The sequence below is a fragment of the Rousettus aegyptiacus genome, unplaced genomic scaffold, assembly GCF_014176215.1.
Source record: "Rousettus aegyptiacus isolate mRouAeg1 unplaced genomic scaffold, mRouAeg1.p scaffold_m13_p_10, whole genome shotgun sequence".
Classification (NCBI taxonomy): Eukaryota; Metazoa; Chordata; class Mammalia; order Chiroptera; family Pteropodidae; genus Rousettus; species Rousettus aegyptiacus.
In genome coordinates this window covers 62,022,505-62,045,358 of record NW_023416285.1, presented here as the reverse complement: position 1 = coordinate 62,045,358, position 22,854 = coordinate 62,022,505, and positions in this window count along the sequence as shown.

Below are 22,854 nucleotides of genomic sequence, written 5' to 3'. Positions count from 1 at the left end.
CTAATAATGAGAGCAATCCAACTTTGGATAGTGCACATAGGGAAAGAGAGGAAGACTCTATTTGTTTTTCACTAATCAAAATGATTCTAGATACATTGATTGGACACCTGCACTAGGTGAGGGGGTTGGATTAGCTATTTTCTAATTTCCCTTTACCACTTAGACCAATTGACTAAACAGCTTTCTTTCATTGGAGTCATTTTATAGGAAGCCACAGGGAAGATTTTATGTTAACAAATAAAAATATCAACAAAAAAAATGAGATTGTTTTAATGAAAAGGAGAGCCATTATTTCCATCATTATCGCTGTCTCTATTAAATAGCTCTTATTATCTGTAAACAGATGTATGACCCAAAACCAGGATAATGGATAAAGAGAAAAACCCAAGAAAGCCCCATTCTTAGCAAGTGGTGGACTCCATGACTTTTGAAATGAGGGATGCAATAATACAGCTTGCATAGAAGGCGACTGTGATATGATTTACTCCAAAGTCCTAAGTTAAGATTTCCTTTGAGTCTGTTACCTTTAAGCTGCGTGAATCACTGGAAAATGCACAAAATAAAAATGTGATCACCATGGATTATGCTGCCATTGCTGGTAACATGCTGGCAGTGATTGTAACAAGACTTGCCAAGCACACCCTCTGAGTCACATTGGTTCCTATGGAGATTACCATCATCAACAGTGAGAACAACAGCCCAGAAGTATGATTGGTGTTAGGGAGGAGAAAAATGGCAGCATAATCCTTTAGAAATGCAGCAATTGGAATGTAAAAGGAGCTTGTGATGGCACAGGTCAGGAAAGAAAATGGCCTGAAATGGCACAGCAACCTACTTCTCCAGCTCTTCCTGCAAATGGCTGGGGGGAAAAGTGTGGTTCCTGACAATTTACTTTTATTTATCTGGCATTTCCAGCAAGTTCTCTTCTCCTCCCAGATAGCTTATCTCTTTAAAGGAGTCTGTCCAAGGTGACCTCCCCAAGTCATCCTGACACTGGAACCACAAATCTGATTAACACATTGGAGTTCAGAGGTAGGAAGGACACAGATTACTTAGATATAGCTTTGTTGGTTTTAAGTTTCTTTCTAGATAAAAAAAATTTTCTATTCAAAGAAAACCATGACTTACATTTCACAATTTAAGGTGTTTCATGTATTTTAATAGAGCAACTGGGTTTCTGAGTGTTAGAGCCTGTGTTTTCCTTTGTCCCTTGCAACCAGTTTTGCCTGGACACTTGCCACTAGTGGTTTTGTCAAGACTTATTGTTCTGGTGCCTGAGTCTCCAGCCTGTACCCTATAAAGACAGGAGAAAGTCTGGAGACACACACATTTTTCAAATTCAGGATATGTGTATCATACCTAACTCAGATGAATTAGGGTTTATAAGGTGAGCTGTACTTTCTCTTGTCTTTCTCATATCGGCAGTTGTGGAAAGTGCCTATTAGTTGCTGAATGATCAAACGGATGTAAGAAAAATGACTTGTTCCTAGCAAAATCAGATTAAATTGCATCAAAAGTAACCAAGCTGAAATGACAACATGTCATCTTGGAAAAGAAAGAAGATAATGATTTTCAAAGGAATGACAGAGAATTTTTGGAGAAAATTAGTATTAATAAGATAGTTGGAGATGGAAAACATATCATTCTTCCAAATATTACTTGTTGATGACTGTTCCACTCTGTGGAAGACGTGACATGGTGTAGAGGGAAATGTACTGGGCTATGCATGGCCATAGAATCAGCTGTACCATTGACTATTTGTGGAGTCTGAGACAAGGCTCCAAAGTTCGATAGGCCTCAATTTACTCATCTGTAAAATAAGGGTCTGTACCCACATAACTCCAAGACACTGAACATAATGCCTGATAAATACTCAATAAACGCTAGTAATGATGACTATGATAATTTTGACAGTGGCAGCAGTGATGATGGTGATGATGAAGTTAATGATACAGCGATCATGATTATTGAGGGATCTTGCCCTTCAGTTCCAAATTCTATGATTCTGAAAAGAGAACTTTATTTGTTATAAAGTGATTTTCAAAAAGTTGTTTCTTGTAAGGTTATGTCTCATAGGAAGGAAGCTCAGAGAGTTATATTTCTCTGCTTGGAGAAGCAATTTGAAATCAGAGTCTTATGCTCTGGGAACATGTTTTTCAAAGTCTTATGTCCCCTGACTTTGCTTAATGACATCTAGTCTCACTGTGCTACATCATAGGTATCAGAGAAGTAGCCTAACATAGTGCTTAAGAGCTCAAGACCATGGTTATATTTCTGCTCTGCCACCTGCCAGCCATGTTACTGTGGGCAAGTTACTGAACCTCTCTGTGTTTCAGTTTCCTCATCTGTAAAATGGGATGATAATAGGTATATCTCAGAGGGTGGTTGTGAGAATAGCATATACACATAAAGTACCTAGACCAGTACCTATCTGGCACAGAGCACATATTCAATAACTATCATTATCATTATATTTCTTTCTGAAAAGTTAAAGATTTAGTGAGATATCACATTTCAATCTTTTCCATTTATAATTAATTTGCCGTGAAACTTCCTAGAGAATATCTTTAATTGATAGTACTCATGTAGTTATCAACTCAGCTTTCAGTTTTGTTTTTCAGTCTTCCTTGAAGAAAAGTAACTGTGTGTGTATGTAAAGAAAAAAAAAGCCTCTGTAAATGAATGCTGATGCCCTGTATCTTCCCACAAGATGGCATAGCACTCCTGCTGTTCCAGAGTTTTGTCACCTGAGGGAGGCAGGGAATTTTGCTCAGTGTCCAAAGAATCACTTCATCTCTCCCTGCAGAGAGCACAGAGCACAAGACTTCATGTTCTATCAAGTACATGCCACTAGTTCTTGCTTGTGATTTCATAGGAACTACATAAAAGCTAAAGCCACTTGAGCTTTTACTCCCCCTCCCCCCATATTATATTCTTGTTTAAATTTGACCTTTGAAGGACATATTTTGTCTATTGTTCCTTACATCTGAAGGACTGCATTTGAGTGAGAAATGAGATAATCTGTCTCCTGCCTCTCTAGATTGACTATCTTACTGTAAACAGACAATAAATGAGCAAATACCACAGAAAACAAGAGCTTGTTTATCTACTAGAGGTGTAGTGTCAGTGGGACTGCCTCTGAACAAAATATTATGGAAGTGAATTTTGTCTTCAGTGCCCCCTGCCCCTTCCCTCCCCATCGTGGTCTCTTCCCTGTGACTTTTAGGCACCAATTGGGCCTGTGCTGTCTGGACCTCCATTACTCATACCTCATTGTTACCCACCTTTGCCTACTTATTATCTCCCTGTCAAAACTTAACACTTCTGAGATTCATCCCCTTAGGGCCCTTCTAATTTACTGAAACTAATCTGTTAAAAGAATCCAGTTTCCTAACAGATTATTGTACAGAAGTATTATTCTGAGAAAGACAAACATTTAATTTTTTTTTTAAAGTACTGATAATCCCAGAAATTGAGTGAGGAGGCTCTCTGTTCAAAGGCCCTCATCTGTTAACTTTTGTCATGGGCTACAATATTGTTTTTGCAAGAAATTTGTATTTTAGAAAAATCATTTATAGAACTAATGAAATTACTTGAAAATTGCTAAGAAAGTAGATCTTAAAATTTCTCAGCCCAAGAAAAGCAAATTTGTAACTATGTGAGGTGATGGATATTAACTAAACTTATTGTGGTGATCATTTTGCAATATATCCATATTTTGAATCATTATGTTGTACACTTGAAACTTACTCAATGTTATATGTCAATTGTATCTCAATAAAACTCGAGGAGGCAATAAAATAATAAACTAAATTAATCATATATGTACCACATATGTATCATATATATGTGTATATACATATTCACAGGTCTAACATAGTTTTTCTCTCTGCCAAGTCTCTCTCACTAAAGCTCAACTCACAGACAGCAGGAAGCTTCTCAGATTGTGTCACATTGCCCCTGAGATGGAGAGACTAACATGGTGCTATGGAAATCAAATGGCCAAGCTCAGCTTTCTTGTAAGAGCTAGTCTTGGCTCCTTCCTTACAGAAAGACCTAGCCGCATTGCTCGCTATCTTCCCCTCCTGTGCCATCTGAAATCTGTGCCCCAAACCTGCTGGCCACTTTCTAAATCTCCTTATTCCAAATTTGGCACACTCTTTCTTCATCTGCAACTTTGGACTCTTCTGTTGTGTTTCCTTATGATCCGGGCTGGAGATAGGAACTGTTTCATTACCTTACCAGTTCCCATAATAAAGAACCTTTTTTCTATCCTCAAAGAATCTGAATGATATAACCATAAATATATGAATTGTTTATCATTTTGAAGATGATTTTGAAGTCAATCAAGGCTACTGTTATGCTGCCCTCTTGGAGTAGAGCAGAGTGACTTTTATTTGCCCATTTTCACATTTGCAACCTTCTGATCTAGTTGTTCCAAACTGTCACAATGATCTGTTAGAAATTTCAATGAGATAATTTGACTCCTGTGCTTAAAACTCTTCACAGACTTCCCATTTCCTATTCCAGACTACTAATAACAATTCATAGAACTATCACTTACTCATTTACTTGTTTATTTTATATCTCTCCATGTAGAATGAAAGTTCTGTAAATAGGAACCTTGTTGCTTTTGTTCTCTGTTGTATTTGCATGAGCTAACACAGGGTTACATGTAGGAGACATTCAATAATTAACTGTGGAGCAAGTATTGTTCTTTAGCTGTCTATAACTTTTCATGACTTCAAGGTCTTAAAGTCCATATCCAAAGAAAATTACAAAGTGATGATAATGGGAGAAAAGAGATCATATGTTGAGCACTTACTATACGTCAGACATTTCATGCACAATAACTCCATATCTTGGATTTGTAAGATTGATATTATTGTTTTAATTTTATAGATGATAAAGATGACATGAAGTGATGGACCCAAAGGCACATAGAACTGGAATGAAACCCACATCTCTTTGTTTTTGGAGTTGATTCTTATCTATTATCTCAGCCTTTGTCTTTATCACACAATCTTTACATTTCCCTGCCCCTGAAGATGTTGTTATTCTTTATAATACAGGGTACAGTGACACTTAGATAAATGTAGTATTTACTTGCATATTTTCTATCCTGACTGTGTACACAGATATATTAGGAAGAAAATGTTAAAAAATTAATAAAGCAACCGTGGTGCCTTCAAAGATTTTTCAGTGTAAAATATTTTATAAGCTAGACCAGAGGCAAACATCAGGATCCAGAAAGAGGGGAAATTTTTTGAGTCCCAGTCAATGTTCAATGTAAACGAATCCTGGCTATTTCAGAAGGAAGAATATTTTTCTGGTTTTTGTAGGGAAAATATTGTTGTTCTTGTGGCTGATTGATTGACTATATGATCAGAGTCCAGCTGTGAAGATCATCATCTTGACACATTTAATATTACATTTGGTCCACTGAGAGCAGGGTTGATTTTGATAAACACTAAGCTGAACGGGAAAGCCTATATCTCGATAGTGCAACTGTGAAAGTTTATAGAAACAAGAAAGCAGGTAGTCTTAATAAAGATTAGGAGAACTGTGTACAATTCCCAAAGGTCTGGTTTGTTCCCTTTATGTGCTATGAGGTACCACATTTAACATCTGCCATGGTGGACTTGGTAGCTATTTCCACTAGAGAGGAAAGGAAAATAAGTAAAAACGTTCCAAGATATTCCATAATATTTAGTCTTTACAACCCTAAAAGATAATCATTTCTAACAAGTTTATCTGTTATGTGGAGATAATAAAGCTTCAGAAAGATTATGGAATCTACCTGAGGTCACATAGCTAGCTGTACTATAGAAAAGCAAGGATTAGAAATTGGGCGGGTGTGACTCTAGAGATGATGACCAAACTCCTATCAGCATGCAGTGTGGTGCTTATTTTTTAAATAGCAGGACAAATATTGTTAACTGTGATACTTTGGCTTATTGAAGCTGCTAGTAAAGAAGGAAATCACAGTACTTCCAAGTGGGAGAAGTCTATCTCCATTCCTCTCTGGTGGTGCAACTCATATGCAGGAAGGCAACAAATGTCTTTGAATCACAAATTGTTAACCTCCAAAGGGTTTTCGAGGTGGCTTGTATGTTGATTTACTGGAGTTGCATGTGTCGTGTTTTGTGCTCTGAGGCAAAGTACCAACAGACCACAGATTCTGTTAGTGCTGCCAGAGGTGAGCCTATTCAGGCAAAGAAAATCATTATCCATTGCTTGTTGCATAGCAAACTGCTTTCACTCTGGTGAAGAACTCATCAATCCAGACAAATAAATACGATGTGACTTTTTTCTGATTTGGTATTAATATTTCATGAGTTCTGGGCATTATATGTTTTAAAAATCCCAAGTTACAAAAAGTATATACTTTTATTTTCTAAAGATGTAGCATGTTAACTGCTAGCCTTATGAGAAAGTAGAGGGCTTAACTATTATCATTGACCTTGGCCTCTAAGAATCCTCTGTGGCTACTGTGGAAAAAAGAGACAGCATCATCCATTCTGGATTAGAATTATTCCTGTAAGACTAAGAGGGCACCTGGATGTTTCCAAGGCCCTAATTCACCACATGGGGTGCGGAAAACCTCTGTATGCCATGGAGACAGGGACTAGATAAACAATGCAGCAGTGTGTTTACAGATATGCAAATAAGCATGCAAATTAGACTCCTGTCGGCTTCATTTAGAATGCAATTTAAAATTAATTAAAAATTAAGAGGTAAATTAGAAGCTAACATTCAACACCATATGGGAAAATATACATATTTATCAGAGTGGCATATATATATCTAGCATAAATGGGAGCTAATTGTGATGTGTGCAAAATTCCTCCATTTTGATATGGCATAAAATTAATGGGGGCAATCCCAAAATGTTGCAGGGATTATATTTTAGCACTCTATAAATTAAAATTTACTTTAATTTAAGGATTAAATGAATACATTTCAAATACATTAAATTCTCTGTAAACTTATACCAAAGGACACAGAATTTTACAATTAGAAAGCAAAATGATAAATCAGGTACAGTTTACCTCCATATGCTATAAAATATTTGTGAAACTCATTTTTCTCAAATGGGGTCATTGAGCACATTACCCCTGGCAGGCCTTTTGCATATTGTTAATATGCGGTCTATACTTGGAAAGTAATGATTTCCATCTCTCAGCCACTCAGGAGTTCTGGGTGATTAATGAGTTAATGGCTGCATCCACACAAGGCCAAAACAACTCATTGAAAACTGAAAAATTCAATCACTTCACTGACTGTTTTGTCTACAAAACAACCAACCTCTGTGATTGATTCTCTTTTCACTGAATTGATTGCTATTTTTTGGAACCGTCATTGAATTAACCAATTGTTTGATACAACCAGAGTAGGTACTGACTCCTTCTGTGAATGTTATAAAGTGTTTCTTTATCAACCTTCCTACCATCCCTAAAAATGCATATAAGAAAGGATTCAATTTACAGTACCCGTGTAAGAAATTCAAAATTATTCCCTTTAGAATAATGTGAATCATTACTGTAGCTATTTTGGACAAAGTATTTAATTGTTTAAAAACATGGGTAGTTCTTTTAATATAATGGCAAGTTATGCAAAGGGCATCTTCTTATTTTTTGAAAAATTCAGAGACAAAGGGTTTTGAAGTCAAACAGGATGAAATGGCCATAGAATGTACATGTTATAAAGAAAAAGAGGAGGGGATAGCTCCATAGTGTAGTGGTTAGCACCTCTGCTAACCACATGCAGAAGGTCCTGGATTCGCACCCCAGGTGGAGCCATGGGCCAGGACCCCGAGGTGCACCAGGCCTTCCGAGTGCCCGGATGTGCCAGGCCTCCCCTTGAGTGTGCTAGGAGCACCTGGCCCTGGGGGACGCCTGGCCCCAGGTGCATGCCACAAGCATGTGGGAAGAGATGGTCTGCCTTTAGAGATCCAGTTCTTAAGGGGAAACTGCAACATCCATAGGTCAGGGGTGGAAGTGGGGGAGGGGGAATTAAATTGGGGGGGGAAAGGGGGAAATTGATAACAATAGTGACAACGAAAAAGTAACAAAGCTTCCAGAAGACTGAAGGAAGTTTCAGACAACAGTGCAACTAGTGAGAGCAAATTAGGAATGTGAATGTGGAAGCATGTTCTGAGAATGGTCAGTGTTGAATTTGGAATACAAGCCTAGAAGTAAAATGTATATGCTCTTGGCTGGTATATGGACATATATACTGTCCTAATATAATTGAACATTGAATAAAAATAGTTTCTTATATTCATTTATCTCTGCTAACTTTGCTTTATTTTTAAATAATGCTGGTAGGCTCTAGCTAATGTGATGCAAAATAATCTTTAAAATGTTGGAGTGGAAAGCAGGCTAAAACACACCTGTTAAAGAGTCAGTTAACTTTTGGAAAGAAAAGAAAGTTATACTGTAGGAAGCTTTACTTCTTATTTGTCCTAATTTAAAGGTGCAGCAAGTGTGTTTTAGCCTGCTTTCCACAACATTTTTAAAAAGAATATTTTTCATCACATTAGCCAGAAGCTGCCAGCATTATTTAAAAATAAAGCAAAGTTAGCAGAGATAAAGGAATACAAGGAACTCTTTTTAGTTCTCATTGGAAAGTTTCTCATTGTTATTTACCTAAGTTGAATGCAAAGAATCATGTTTAAGGACATTCATTGAAACTAACAGCAGCACAGAGTAGAAATGAGCCTTGACGATTACTTACTCCGATAACTCTTCTTAATTTATAGATGAATCTACAGGGCCTGCTAAAGGTGAAACTACTCATTCAAGGTCACAGAACCCATTCAAGGTCCTGTAGCTAGTTTGTGCTGAAGGCAGATGTTTCTAGATTTTTTGACTCTCAGACAAGGGAATAGTCCATGTGTGTCATAGATGAACTAGCAAAGTAAAAAATTGAAAAGTTAGAAGAAGAAGTACACTTAAATAGATATTGCAATATGAGATGGAAGGGCTCATACTGAGATCTAAGAAAGTCGAGGCCAGCTCAGAGTCCCCTTTCTGGAGTGCAAGAATTAATGTCACAAGTAGTTGCAAAGTGCTCTTCTAAATGGGTCTCCCAGGTTTTAGGAGAGTAAATGGTCCTGGAGGAGGTCTCCTGGCTGATTTGGGAGGAAGAGACACAGAGGAATAGAGAGAGGGGGAGGTTGAGATGAACTTCTGAATTTGAAATTTTTTGTTGATGGCAGAGCCAGTTGCAAAGTAGTATAAGAAAATTGCCATTTTTGGAGATAAAAAAATTATAAGAGAGGACTTTTTAAAAGCTGGTGCTATAGTGTGGAGGGTGAAGGGGAAGGTCAAGAAGAAGTCTATTTAGATGAAGCCAGGCAGTGGTCAGAAAGCCCAGATGAGGGAGAATTCTAATAGAACTTGTGATAGGAGAGGTAAGGTCAGCTGTGCATTTGACTCAAATGCATTTAAACAGTGTCCATAGGACTCTGATGCTAGGAAAGTTGATAGCTTTTCACTAGACATTACAGTTCTGTTGTGGCGTGATTCATTCATATTCAGTAGACATCACTGATGTGTTTGCCCACCATCAACTTGAATCAAGAGCAAATGAAAAAATTAAAGGGTGGCATGATTTTTTTCATGGAAGAGCTGCTTCTAATCAGAGATCTGAATTGTGGACCCTAGGCTCCCAGGGTCATGAAGTTCCAAATATTCATAAGGTCACTACATGGTTTATATATTGATAAGATGAGGAATTAAAGTTGATAAGGGCATGGTAAGCTAGGGAGAGGGTTAAGGTGACTGGTTTAACAGTTTACTAAGGCCTGTTCCCAGGAAGTAGGAAGAGGTAGGACCAAAGAGATAAGGAAGTGAAGGGGTTAGTTATACATTTCTTCTCTCTCTTTTTTTTTTTTTTTTTTTGGCCTTGGAATAGAAAGGTATATAGGACACCCAGTAAGGATAATGGATTTCTGTTTTGAGACTTTGAGAGGGGCCAGCACCAACATGGGACAGCCATAGTTAGGAGGGGAGAGGATTTAGTTGGCACTCTGAGTGTCTCTAGTTTCCTGTTAATGAGAATGCTAAATTAATAGCCAATAGGCCCTTAACAGTCCCCCTAACACTTGCCATCACCACCTTAGGGAGAGAAGTAGTGGGAAGGTGAGGCTGTTTGAATGACAGAGAAATTTTATTCAGGAGAGACTGGGTATTCCCTAAAGTGACCGTTTAAATTATTGGATCAAACTAAATTTAAACCAGGTTAGATGTTTAGTTAATTTATTTTTCTCTAACCAGTAGGTGGAAGTTTGGAGGAAGACAAAATTATAGACAAAATGAAGGCACTACATTTTCTCTGATAAAAAAACTCTTAACATTTTCATATCCTGTTGGTTTTCCAGGAAACACAGAAATGCTCCGTAAGAATCTTGAAATTGGTGTGATGGATTAAAGATGGGAAAACATGTCTTGGAATGCTTAATGACAATGTTAGCCTATATCTATACACACAGATCTATGTGGCTGCTGAATATAGGTTTCTTTTTTACATTAAAAACTTATTTCAGAAATTATTTTCACATTTTTAATTAAAATATAATTGGCATATATATTATATTAGCTTTATGTATACACATAACGATTCTACAGTTATATACCTTATGATGTGATCACCACCATAAGTCTAGTAACTATCTGACAATGTACTAGGTTATTATGATATTATTGACTATATTCCTTGTGCTGTACATTACATCCCTGTAGCTTATTCATTTTATAACTGGAAGTTTGTTACCCTTTGCCTTTTTTTCGTTTCAAGTTAAATTTTTTAAATTAATTTTTTATTCTTAAATTACAGTTAACATACAATATTATATTAGTTTCAGGTCTACAACATAGTAATTAGACATTTATATAACTTACAAAGTGATCACATCAATAAATCTAGTACCCATCTGACACCATACATAGTTATTGTAATATTATTGACTATATTCCCTATGCTATATTTTACATCCTTGTGACTATTTTGTAACATGACAATTTGCACCTCTTAATTCCTTCAGCCCTTCACCTATCCCCCCAGTCCCCCTTCCATCTGGCAACCATCAAAATGTCCTCTGTATCTATGAGTTTGTTTTTGTTGTTTTTGTTTGTTTTGTTTTTTAGATTCCACATGTAAGTGAAATAATATATTTGTCTATCTTTGTCTGACTTATTTCACTTAGCATAATACCCTATAGGTCCATCCACATTGTTGCAAATAGCAAGATTTCATTCTTTTTTTTTTTTTTTTTTTATAGCCGAGTAGTGTTCCATTGTATATATGTACCTCTTCTTTATCCAGTTGTCTGTTGACAGGCACTTAGGTTACTTCCATACTTGGCTATTGTAAAAATGCTGCAATGGACATATGGATGCACATTTTTTTTTTTTTTGGGAATTAGTATTTGGGATTTGTTTGGATAAATGCCCAAAAGTGGGATTTGTTCGGATAAATGCCCAAAAGTGGGATTACCGGATCCTTCTTTGTCTCTTGTTTAAACGCTTATTTTGTCTGGTGTAAGTCTTTTTCATTTCCATTTTAATGAAATATCTTTTTCCATCCCTTTACTTTCAGTCTGTGTGTGATTTTTGATCCTACGTGAGTCTCTTGTAGACAACATATGTAAGGGTCTTCTTTTCTAATCCATTCAACTATTCTGTGTCTTTTGCTTAAAGGATTTAATCCATTTACTTTTAAAGTAATTGTTGATAAATATGTAGTTATTGCCATTTTATTATTTATATTTTTGACGCTTTTTCCCTTTTTCTTCTAAAAGATGTCTCTTTAACATTTTTTGTAATACTGGCCTCATGGTGATGAACTCCTTTAACTTTTTCTTGTCTGGGAAGTTCTTTATCTGTCCTTTGATTCTAAATAATAGATTTGCTGGGCAGAGTAATCTTGGTTGTAGGTCCTTGCTTTTCATCATTTTGAACATTTCTCTATTTGAATATGTCTCTATTGAGAAATCAATTATTTCTATTGAGAAATCAGCTAACAGTCTCGTTGGAGCTCCCTTGTAAGTAACTAACTACTTTTGCTGCTTTTAAGATTCTCTCTTTGTCTTTTATCTTTGGCATTTAATTATGATGTGTCTTGGTGTAGGCCCCTTTGGGTTCATCTTGTTTGGGACTCTGTACTTCTTGGGCTTATATGTCTATCTTCTTCACCAGGTTAGGGAAGTTTTTGGTCGTTATTTCTTCAAATAGGTTTTCAATTCCTTACTCTCTCTGGTATTCTGTGCTGCAAAGATTAGTGTGCTTGATGTTATCCCAGAGTTCCCTTAAACTATTCTCATTTATTTTTTTGGATTCTTTGTTTTTTTTTTTCCTCCTGTTCTGATTGGATGTTTTTTGTTACCTTATCTTCCAATCTCTGATTCAACCCTCAGCATCATCTTATCTACTGTTGATTCCCTTTAATGTACTCTTCACTTCATTTATTGTATTCTTCATTTCTGATTGGTTCTTTTTTATGTTTTCTATCTCCATTTTAATGATTCCTGTCTCTTTGTTGAAGCTCTCACAGAGATCATCGAACATTCTTATAACCAGTGTTTTGAACTCAGCATCTGCTTGTCTCCTTATTTTAGTTCTTTTTTTGGAACTTTGTTCTACTCTTTCATTTGGGACATGTTTCTTTGTTTCATTTGGCTGCGTCTGTATTAGTAGAGGGTCCTTATGCAGTAGGTGTTCTGTGGGGCCCAGTAGCGCAGTCTCTCTGGTCACCTGAGCTGGGTGCTCCAGGTGTGTCCCTTGTGTGGGTTGTGTACGCTCTCCTGTTGTAGTTGAGACTTCAGTTCTGTTGGCGTGTCAGTGGGAGGGATTGACCTTCAGGCTGATTGATTGGTTGTGAGGACTGGGTGTTGACTACAGCGGAAAAGTTGTTGTGCAGGAGCTGACCCTATGGAGAATGATTATGTTTAGCGGGACTGTGGTGCCTCCTGACTCTGCCTTTTGGGTGTGTCATTTGAGAAAGTGGTTGGGTGGTGCTCTGGTGTGGTTTGAAGTTGGCACCAGGTATGTTGGTTCTGGAGCCTCCTGGGAGGGACTCTGGTACAGGCCAAGTTTAGCTGCTACCTGTGCTCTGCCTAGGGCCATTTGGTATGAGCTACAAAGTGATCTGCAGATGGTTGCCAATTGTGTGGAGCTTGGAGTTCACTGAGAGAGTCTGAGCTGCAAACTAAGGCTGGCTGCTAATAATACTGGGGTTGGGGCTGCTTAGCAAGAGGTACGGGGCATGCTGAGGCCATATGCTGCTTGTTTGGGGTTTGAGAACCTTTGAGAGATTTTAAGAATGTCTACAGCACGAGCCAAGTCAGGCTGTTTGTATAGAGAAGTCTGACTTGGGCAGGCCTGCAAGTTGGGTGGGGCAGGGTCTTAGGAAATCACCAAGGCTGGATGACCCATATTAGCTATGTTGATGGAGACTCAGAATGGTCGGAAGGCTCAACAAAGAACCAATGGCTTCTGCCAGCATCTCTGTCTGGGAGAAAGCTGCCCCTCCAGGCTTTGCCCTAAAGCCAGACTATTCAGTTCCCCCCACACGTCCCTGGTGCCTTTCCAGCTGGTGTCCAGCTGTAGCTGAATGATTGAGTTCATCAGCAAGTAAGTTAGTGTGTGGGTCCTTCATCTCACTCAGCCACAATCCCAGGTGATTTGCACAACCAAAAGTTGTGAGGACTTCTCTCCCCAGCACTGAAACCCTGAGTGAAGGAACGTGGTTTGGGGCTGGAACTCCTTGCTCCTCAGGAGTACTTCACATAGGAGATATTTCTCCTGATTTTTAACTGCTACACATGAGTGTGAAACAAGCCCATTTGGCATCTCCACTCCCTCTTACCAGTCTCGATGTGACTTCTTCTGTGTGTCTTTAGTTGTAGGACTTCTGTTCAGGTAGACTTCAGAAGAATCTCAATGATGGTTGTTTTATATTTTAGTTGTAATTTTGAGGTGGTCATGAGAGAAGGTAAACACAGTGTTTTCCTCTCTCCATCACCGTTATCACCCATCTCTCCACCCCACTTCCCTATAATAACCATTAGTTTGTTCTCTATGTCTATGAGTATATGTCTATTTTGTTTGTTCACTTATTTGTTTTGTTTTTAGGTTCCACATGTATGTGAAGTTGTATGGCCTTTCTTTTTCTCTAATTTATCTCACTTAGCATAATACCCTCTAGAACATAGTTTTTAAAAAGTATATATTAAAAAGCAATTTAATTCAGAAAAAAATTATTTTATTCAATAAGACTTAATATTTGGAGTGAATGAATTTCTTTTGCCCTTTATTTTAGGGGTTTATGTTCACAATCTCAGTATGAGAGTAAAAAATTTCTCATGGAAATTTTCCATAGTCTCGTAACCATCTACATTAAAGGCATTATTTTATTTGGAACTATTCAAGGGAATGTTTAAGCAGGGGGTACCATGTGACAGAGTTAAGGCCAATCTAGTTCGGCAAAGGTTGACTGTGCCCTTACTCTGTGGAGGGCACTCAATAGGCCTTGAGGGTTAGAAGGGCATCAGGGAAGGAATAGTGCCATAAGGAAACAGAAGACATAGATAATAGTTTGTTTGGGGGAGGTGGGAGGGTTTCATGTAGGAGATGGCCTTTATACTAGGCCTTGAAGAAAAACTACGATTTCCATAGATGGAGATTTTTTCATGGGAAGGGCATTTGAGCTGACTGAATGTGAATAAAGGAGCAAAAATGAGGAAATACTCAGTGGGTTTCTGGCCAGTGCAGTCGTCTCATGTGCTTAGAGATTACTAGCTATTCAGTCTCTAATGAGGTAGAGGAATGGACTAGGGTGGGGTGAGGGTGAAATGGGACAGGGCAGGACGGTCAAGAGATAACGTTAGAAAGGAAGGCTGGAGCCGGGGGAAGGAAGGTATTCAAAATGCCTTGTAATTTAAAAGTACCTTAGTCTTAGGAGAATTAAAAACAAGACTAGCACAGCCTACGTGCTCTGACACTGTCTAAGTGGGAGATATCTGTGTCTCTGTGACTGGGCAGAATGAAAAGATTCGGAGCTTGTGGTTCTGTGACCTGCCTTGTAGAACTGGGATCTTCAGATCTGTGCTGCTCGTGGGCTCCGTTGGAACAGACTGACCGAGTCTCCTGGACATGGTCAATTCTGTTGAGGGGACACTTGATTCATTACTTAGGGACCATGGCAGCAGCTGTTGGCCTGAGGAGCAAGAGAAACACAAGAAGACTCAGTAAAAGGTAAGTGTGGCTGATAATAATGAGCTTCGATTTCTATATTAGATAATGAATAGAGGTGACGAAATCTCAAAATAACCCCAAACCCTACTTACCTGTGAGATTCAAGCAAAGCGACAAACTCTTATGTGTATATTATAAAATCTCTCAGTAGACTGGTATTTTTAATTTGTTTTTTGAGTGTAACACCTGTGTTGGTTCATTCTTACACAAATTCCTGAGGTAATTAGTTTCATAGAATATTGTTAGGTTGGCATATTTCCCTTGCTTCCATCACCCCTGGGACTATTGAAACTTGAAGATAGATACTCATCACAGAGTTATATTAATAAATTTAATTAACATAAAACAACATTAATCCAATGGCTGACACCTGAGACTGGAGAGCTTCTCTCATAATACCAAATTGCCAACTTTGTGAGTACCTGCCAGTTAGCATTTTTTTTTTTTCTTTTGCAGTCAGGTTTATTGAGGTATAATTTATTTGTAGTGAAATCTCGCCTTTTTGAGTACCGTTCTATGAGTTTTGACAAATGTATACGATCACATAATTACCACAATCAAGGTGGAGATTATTTTCATCCCCTAAAAATTTTCTTGTGCCTACTTTATTTATTTTATTATTATTTATGCCTATAACACCCAGTCTTCCTAGGTGGTCTCTCATCCAAGTACTAGCCAGGCTTGACCCTGCTTAGCTTCTGAGATCAAACATCACACTTGTTCAGGATGGCACAGACCATGGCTCCACTGTGGAATAAACCCAGGACCTTCTGCATGTAGAGCAGACGCCCTAACCACTACACTATGGAACCACATCCATCTTGTACCCCCTTTACAGTCAGTTCTATCCTCTTGCTCCAGCCCATGGCAACTGCTGATTCTTGGTACTGCAGTTTTGCTTTTCCATGTGGCTTTTGCATGTGGCTTCTTCCACTGAGCACATTCTGCTTTTCAGAGTCATCTAGGTTATTGAGTGTATCATTTTGTTCCTTTATTGCTGAGTAGTTTTCCATTGCATGTATGTGCTTCGATTTATTTATCCAGTTACTATTTAATGAACATTTGGGTTGTTTCTAGTATCTGATGGTGAAAGTTGCTCTAAAAATTCACCTACAGATTTTCGTGTGGACACAGACATCCATTTTACTTGATGATCTAGAAGTGAGATGGTTGGGTCATATGGGTAAATATATATTTAACTTTATAAAAAACTTCCAAACTCTTTTTGAAAGTGATGAATCCCTTTTACAACCTTGCCAGTGACGTACAAAAATTCCAGTAGCTTCACATTCTTACTATCACTTTGTCTTTTCAATATTTTTTATTTCAGTCATTGTAATAGGTGTGTAGTAGTATCACATGATAGATTTAATTTATTTCCCTAATGAGTAATGATGTTGAGTGAATTTTCATGTGTTTACTTTCTTACTTTTTCTTTGGAGAGCAATTCTGGCATTGGTGAAGGAATAGGCATAGATAGATCAATGGAACAAAAGAGAGGGTCCAGAAATAGCCCACACTTATATGATCAAATGATTTTCTACAAAGGTGCCAACATACTTCAGTGGAGAAAGGATAATTCTTTTCAATAAGTGGTGCTGAGATAATTGGACATTGGTTTTTAAAAAAATGAACTTGGACTCATACCTAATACTGCATACAAAAATTAGTTCAAAATGGTTTATAGACCTAAAATGTCAAACCTAAAACTATAAGAATGCAAGAAAGAAAACATAGGAAAACATCTCTGTGATGGCAGGTTAACCAAAGTGTTCTTAGACAGTATATAAAAAGCCCAGACCATAAAAGAAAAAATTCGTAAATTATACTCCACAAACTTAAAAGCTTCTGCTCTTCAAAGACACTACTAAGAAAATGAAAAGATGAAGCACAGACTGGGAAAATGTATTTGCAAAGACTGTATCCAATCAAGGACTTATATCTAGAATATATAAAGAACTCTAACAACTCAATAAGCAAAAAAAAAAAAAAAAAAAAAAAAAAAAAAAAACAATGAAATATGTGCATAACATCTGAGCAGCACCTTCACCATTTAGCTTTTGAGGGTTGACTACATGATAGGTTTTCTTTCAGGCTCCTTCAGTGTTGCTGCTGGTGATCTTGAGTCCAATGCAACCATTCTAACCTACTCTCTGCCCCTTTGGGATCTGAAAGATGCATATGTTATCTCTGCTCACCTGTGTTGTATGTTGGTCAACCCTCTTCAGGTGCTTCTGTGCCTCCAAACAAGAACTTGCCTGGATTGCAGCATTACTCTTTGCCTTTTCCTAACACTCAGTAGATTCTCTGTCTCCCTCTTCCTCCTCTCCCTCTCTGCTCCCTTCCCTTTCTGTTTTATTTATTTCTGACAGAGAGTGCATGGGTTTTGGCTGTAATAGCTTTCTGTCATACCAGATAAGGAGCTTTTTCTTACATTGTGAAAATTTTAGTACAAGCAAGGAGATTGTTGAGCCTCAGTTTTGGGAGCTGAGTATAACATACTCTGTGAGAAGGTGGGACTCTTCTAATGTACCCCAGATATCTGATTAGATCTGTAACTGATATGTATGGAATGGGGACTCTTACACTCAGTGTTTCAGATTAGTAGACTTTTAGGCTTTATTTTCTCTCACTAAAAATATTTCTTCATGTCTCCAAGGGAAATGTAAAGAAAGGGAAGAAATGGCAAAGACATGTGACCAATAGTTGTGCGAGGCTTCCTGCGGCAGCTCTGAGTGGCACTGCTTCTGGGCACACCATCATAGTGCATTCTTCATGAGCGCACCCCCTGAGTTGTGGAGTTCTGGGTTACCCCCTGTCCCTCCTGCAGCGAGGGTAAGCAGGGAAGCAAAAGGAGACTGAAGCAGAGCTGGGCCCCAGGAACATGCTGCTTGGTGAAACTTGCCTGTCTGCAGCTGAGTGGTGTTTTCACATGACTTGCAGAACTCTTAATGATCATTTGATCCCATGTGTTGTTGTACAGAATGAGGGCTGCTGCCCCGATTATTTCTTAAAGCAAGAATTAGTCTGGAGCTATGGTTCTTCCCCAAACACTCTCAGAGCAAAAGCCAAGAGCCTTGGAGCTGACTGAACCATATTAAGCGCTGATTAAAGTAGGAGAATTTTGGCTTTTTTTTTTTTTTTTTTTAAATATACTTTACATAGACCAGAAGAGTGTGTGAGGGAGAGAAGGACACTGTGTAGTGTCAGGCAAGGAGACAGACTCTTCAGTAACAGTTTCTATGTTACACTTCAGTCTCTTAGGAGCTTATCCACCGACAGCGGCTTATCATGGTTATGGATTTTCCTCCTCAGCAATTAGAAAACTCCCAGGAATTCAGTTGGCTTGTCACTGAAGCCCATTGTAGAGGTTCTTTGCTCTACGTTTAATTGATGTATGCTTTTTGTACTGAATTTCAGATAGTATTAGGGTGTGTGTGTGTGTGTGTGTGTGTGTGTGTGGTAAATGCTTTCATATGAGACCTTTATTGATAGGGAATTTTGAACTAATCCTTGGACTATAGAGCAGAGGTTTTGAATTCTTTCAGTTGAGAATTGTTCTTCATCATCATCATCTTTTAAAAAAAAAAATAAAAACTTTCCTTTAATCTTTACCTGCTAACAATGGCATTTCTGGTCTCTGTTAATTAAGAAAATACAAACGAGAAAAATGACTTTAGTATGTTGGTAAGTAATTAAAAAGAATCATACCAGCAATTAAAAACAGTGGTATTGGGATGCGTGAGGCCGGACTGCAGACCCTTTTGTCCTAAATCTAAGGACCTTCAGGTGGTGTAAGCCCATGGACTGTAGAAAATGGATGGGCTGGCATGACATTCTTATTTTTTCCTTTGCTCCATTTATTTCCTTTGGAGCACCTCTGCTGCTGGCTCAGAGTACAAAATAGAAGTCATGGATTATAACTTGTCACAGCTGGAGGGAATCTCAGGCATCTTTTAGCCCAGGTACCTCATTTTATGGATGAAGAGACTGAGTTCAAGAGTAGAAAGCTCACTGGCCAATTTTGGGCAGCTAATCTTGTGATGGAACTAGGAGTGTCCTCACTTTTATATTTTTCTTCTCAGCACTATGAAGAACAGCTGCTTGTCTCTCTAGTCCAATAACACAACAGATGTATCCACAGTTTGTGTATCAGTCTAATGCATCTATTTAAAATTTTATTTAGTGTTAAAAAGCTTGTCCCGCAAGTTCAATTTGTTTGAAATCGTATTTTAAAAAAGGCTTTTTTATATGAGAAGGTAGCTGAGTTGACTAGCATAAACAAGGATGTTCTCTCTTGATTGGGTACTTATTTCCTCGTGCATTGGTGCCTGGGAGAACACTGGTCAAGACCAAACTTTCAGCTGCAGTCGACCTGGAAGCAGATGTGACTTTTCAACTCTGATCCTTCATCAACAAGGAGTGTGCCCAGCAGGCTACTGAAGATGCAGTCGTCATTACCACAGTGACCTGCAGAGGGCAGCCTTTACTTTCCCATGCTTTACTGTTGCTGGAAAAAGCCCTGGCCTTTACCTTGGAATGAAATGGGCTTGTCACCTCGTTTTAGCACTTCTCTGGTCACAACACCCTTTCTGGCCTTTATAGATAATGACATATTCCTGTGTTCTTTGTCTCCAACACATGCTACAGGAAGGCAAGGGCAGTTATTATACTTTAAAAGGTTGGAGAGAAAATGCAGAGACCTGCAGGCCAAATACCAGGGAACACAGAGAACACAAATCAGGTTTCAGTGTCACCTGGGTCTTGTGAAAATTAGAGAAAGAAAGAATTGGCTTTGTGTCCTGTTGCTATTAACAAGCTTACCGCTGTCATTTTTTTTTCCGTTGGTTAAAGAGATATTAAAACAAGATTGGCACTCTCCCGGCCAGGGTGATGTTCCTTCTTCCATCTCCCTCAGCTTCCTTTTCCTCGGCCCACCACTTTGCCTTCCACTGCCCTTCTTTCTGTCCTGGTTGTGTGCTCCTGGCACTTAGGTCTCTTTTTCATTTCCTTGAGCGGTTCTTGGCATGGATGCAGCCGCTGATAGGTGCTGCTGAAAGTGCTCCCGAATGAGCAGCCCGGGCAAGTGCCGGGGAGGCATCGGTCCGGTGGCATGTGACAACATAGGGAAGGAAGGTTAGAGCAATTTTATGAGCTATTACAGTGCTACTTTCTCTCAAGGCACAAACTGACAAGTGGCTCTCTTCTACCTGGGTCTTTGGGAGACATGGGAAGCTTACTTTTAATTATAATCATTACCGTTCCTGGCCTCACCCACAATGGCCAGAGATACTAGGAACTTCCTTTATCAGTGGGAGTGGTATTCACAGCTGGTTTTTCTTCCCATTCAATATCATATGCGGATAATACTGTTATCAAATGCTCACCTAGCACGTCTCGAGTGATGAGTGTGCCGTATGTGCTGTACGCACATTAGCTCCTTTACTCCTCATCTCCCAGCGCTCCTTTGAGGGCGGTCCTATCACAAACCTCCTTTTTCCAGATCAGGATGTGGAGACACAGGAGGTCGCATACCTCGCTCAAGGTTATGTACCTAGTGACTGGCAGAGCTAGGCCGAGCTTCCAGCATAGGCTGTCTGGCTCCCCTCCCTGCCCCTCAGCACTGTGCTCTATTTTCAGAGACAGCTGTGAACTTATTTTCTATGAGCAGAGAGGAAAATTTTTACCCTTAAGAAAGTATAAGAATGTTGTGCTGCCTCAGTTTCTCCAAGATGGTCTGTGTTGGGAGGCAAAATGAATCCATTACCACAGATGACAGTAAGCCCTAGTGTTATCGGTAGCCGCTTCTAACAGGACTGTCCTGACTTGCCAGGACAGTCTCAGTGTGTGCCGTCTACCCAATACGCGTGTCACTGGTGTATCATCGGACACAAAAATGCCCATTATCAGCTGTCCCTGGGGGCTGCTAAAGTGCTTTGAAGAGCAAAGTCCTTACCTTTAAGTTAAGTAAACAAACAAAGACTGATTTTGTATCTATAACATGCCAGCAGTAAGCTCAATTCTAGGGATGTGGCAGTTCATAAGACACACTCTTACCATTTAGCACCTCATGGTCTGGAGGGGGAACAGATAAGTCAGCAGTGCCAGAAAGTCTATCTCCCTACCCAGAACCACACCGAAAGAAGTGGATGCAACGATCCTCTCTCTGCAGGGTTTTTGTAAATGGGGTGTGACCTTAGCAAACAAAACCGTAAGTCTGGACTAGAGGAATTACTCTCTCTGTCAGGGAAGTTCTCCAGCACATAGCAGGCTAACCTCACTGTAAGTTCTTAATAGATCAAGGAGAGTGACTTATGACCTGTATGTAGACTGGATAGGCAAAATTTAAATTTTGAAAGCATTATCCATTGCTCACTTATTAACACCACCTGGAAAGTATCTCCATGGTATGTTTCTGCTATGCTCAAGTCTCATTAGGTCAATCTTGTAAGTAGAAATTCTGTCCCCCAGTTTGGAATCTTGCCATTTTGAGGAATATGCACCTCATCGTCTTATCAGAGCTCACAAATGTCAAAGAAAAGAAAGAGAAGAAAGAAAAGACAATACCACTGGATTGAATCTGGAGGTGAAGTGAGGAAGAAGGAAGAGAAGAGGAGCCACAAGAGGAAAAACAAAACAAAACAAACCAAACGCCAGGAAGAAGAGCTGGTAGGGCCGGCTGGAACCATGATAGAAACACTGGTGTGGTCTGACTCTGGTCCTGAGCTGCTCTGATGGCTTCATGTTCCGTTATTCACAGAAATCCTGGAGGAAAGGTGCTGTTATTATCCTCACTTCATAGCTGAGAAAACTGAAGAAGAGAGGCTAAGTAATTTTTCCAGGATCACTTGATAAGCAAGAAGCAGAACTAGGACTTGAGCATGGTAGCCGGGTTGCAGAGCCTGGGCTTCTAAAAAATTACCCTGTACAGTGGCATGAGATGTACTGCTCATTAGGGCCTGTTTCCCTTTTCTGTGTAGGCAGTAAATAATGATTTAGTCTACTATTTTGATGTTCAGCTTCAAATTCGACTAAGTGTTGGGACGGCCAGCTGTTTGGGAAGCAGGCAGGTACTCTTGGATCCTCGGTGACTGGGACTTAGCACTGACCAGGCCTACTGGCATCAAATGCATCATTTGGGGATAACTCCCTATTTTCAGGCCGGAGGAGTCTATGACAAAAAGGGATCATGCTCAAATCCCACCAAGAGTCTCTGTCTAAGTAGGAAATGGGATTTAGAAAAGGAACCCATAGCTCAAAGAGCCAGACTCTAAAGAAACTGCAGACTGATTAGCTCAGAAGAGGAGAAGAAGGGACGTTTTTTTCTCCCAGTGATCCAGTGAAGCTCATCCTGACTTTATTTTACGCTCTTCTCCCCACAGTAAGTATCTGTTCTCTCTGGTATAATAAGACACTGTAGTTATTTCTTTAGGTGTCTATCTCCCCAGCTAGTCTGTGAATTCTAAAGCTGGCGACTATATTTTATTCAACTTAACATTTCCAGACACAGGGATAGTGTCTGTCTGGTATTATGGATTTCAAAATATTTGTTATGTGAATTGATTGAGGAAAAGGTTTGTCAGTTAGTCCAAGA